The sequence below is a fragment of the Myotis davidii genome, unplaced genomic scaffold (assembly GCF_000327345.1).
Source record: "Myotis davidii unplaced genomic scaffold, ASM32734v1 scaffold944, whole genome shotgun sequence".
Classification (NCBI taxonomy): Eukaryota; Metazoa; Chordata; class Mammalia; order Chiroptera; family Vespertilionidae; genus Myotis; species Myotis davidii.
In genome coordinates this window covers 442,313-444,479 of record NW_006296283.1, presented here as the reverse complement: position 1 = coordinate 444,479, position 2,167 = coordinate 442,313, and the positions used below count along the sequence as shown (strand labels likewise).

General features: G+C 41.0%; 1 protein-coding gene across 10 annotated transcripts in view; it reads left to right on the top strand.

Moving 5' to 3' along the window:
* The window catches only part of ERC1 (ELKS/RAB6-interacting/CAST family member 1), a 496,604-nt gene that overhangs the window by 212,013 nt on the left and 282,424 nt on the right, over positions 1-2,167 (top strand). The window lies entirely within an intron of this gene.

The following is a 2,167-nucleotide window of genomic DNA, read 5'->3' as shown; positions in this document are numbered from 1 at the left end:
TTAGATTCCACCCATATGAGTTAGATTATGTGATACTTGTCTATCTCTGACTGGCTTATTTCACTTAGCATAATACTCTCTAGGTCCCTCCATGCTGTGTCAAAAAGCAAGAGGTCCTTTTTTACAGTTGCATAGTATTCCATGGTATAAATGTACCACAGTTTTTTCATCCACTCATCTACTGATGGGTACTTGGGCTGTTTCCAGATCTTAGCTATTGTAAATTATGCTGCTATGTACATAGGGGTGCATACATTCATCCTGATTGGTGTTTTGGGTCTCTTAGGACATATTCCTAGACGTGGGATCACTGGGTCCACCTATTTTTTTTTCTTTTTGGTTTTCTGATTGAGTGATTTTCTTTTTCTACCCTGTCTTCTAATTCACTAATCTGATTCTTGGCTTCCCTTAACTTGCTATGTATTCCTTCCACTGTGTTCTTTATTAGTGCTAAGTCATTCTTCATAGTTATTATATCTTTTCTCATGCTTTTGAGCATCTTTGCCATCATTATTCTGAATTCTTTATCTCAAATTTCCTATCTCCATTTCATTTAGTTCTTCTTCTGGAGAATTTTCTTGTTTTTTTGTTTGGGGCTTATTTTTTTTTTCTTGTTGCCCCATTTTGGCTGCCTGTTTGAATTTGTGTCTATATACTAGGTAGATCTGCTACACCTCCCAATTTCTAGTGCAGGTCAGTGTCAGACGCTGTTCCCAACTGGCCTTGAGTACTCTGTTTGGAGCTATCGGCAATCCACAGAGTGTGACTCCTTCTGCTGGGACTGAGTGCCTTTGGAAAAGACCAAGATGTGCACTGAGGTTTGCTTTTCCTAGGCCCGGGCCATGAATTATATCAGACAAAGACTCAAAGCCTCCAGAGACCTGCTTCTGCCAGCAGTCTGTTTGTATTCAGTGTTGATTAGCCTCTCAACCACAGTGTGGGGTGAGAGGTTTTCCAACAGGGTGGGGCAATTGCTTCTGCCTGCAGGCTGATCATTATTCTCAGTCTCTTAATGGGCCTCAGAAACTACACAGGGTGGGCAAGGGGTTTCCCAATAGGGTGGGGCAACTGCCTTTTCTCCAAAAACTGCCTGGGTAGCAAAGATCTGTCTGAGAAAGTTGTCCTCTGCAGCATGAGGGAATGACTCAGCACAGGAAACCAGGGTGACTGCCTTTCAAGGTCTAACCCCAGAGCCTCCAACCCTGGCTTCTGCTCACCCAACTCCAGTTCACTCTGCCCTCCCTCTACTGGAGCCCAAGGTGATTGGCTGCACATGAAATTTTGTGTGAAGGCCCTTTTAGAGGGTGCCTGCATTTCTAGCCATCTCTCCCTGGCAGATAGCAACCCTGCTGCTTTTCACAGCCAGATGTTATGTGGGCACCTTTCTCAGTTCTGGTGCTCTGGGCTTGGGAGCCCAGCTTGGGGTTTAGATGCTAGAGTTCTCAGTGGGAACCCCCCACAGTTGAGATATCCCTTCAGAACTTCAGGTGCTGTCTGTGGGAGCCCGGCCAGCCCTTTTGCACCTCCGCACTTTCTACTATTCTCTATGCAGTTTTCACTTTCCATTCTTGGTTTTCAGTTTCTCTCCAGCTAGTCTTCAGTTGATTATTCAGGATGGTTTTTCTGTAGTTTAGTTGTAAGTCCAGTTTGGTCCTGGGAGCATGTCAATGTAGCTTGCACTTATTCCATCGCCATTTTGGTATCCAGCACTTTATTCTTATTAATATTCTGGTTCTATAGGAATCTAAAGAGGAAATGCTTATAATAACCTCACGAGTTAAGTTTTTCATTCTATTTGAAAACTGCTAATTTATTCTTATTCTAAAATGTTTTGTCTTACATGATCTTTTAAAGTCCTATAGGATTTTGCTTGTCTTTCTGATTGAAATCCATAGTTACTTCCCCAAAATTTACTTTTTAAACTTGTTTAGATTATTAATGTAGTGGGTTTTGGTTGGCTAACTAAATTACTCATTCTTAGCCAGACCAGTCATTTATATCAGGGTGTGGTTTTTTACTTCCAGTTTTTTTTATATAAAATTAAGAGAAAACGTGACTTTCTTTGATGCATTAGGAAAAACTCTTTTTTCCATTTCTCTTTTTTAAAATTAGTTTGCCAAATAATTGCCTATATGAAAATATAATCTGTAAGATCATGCTGTTTATT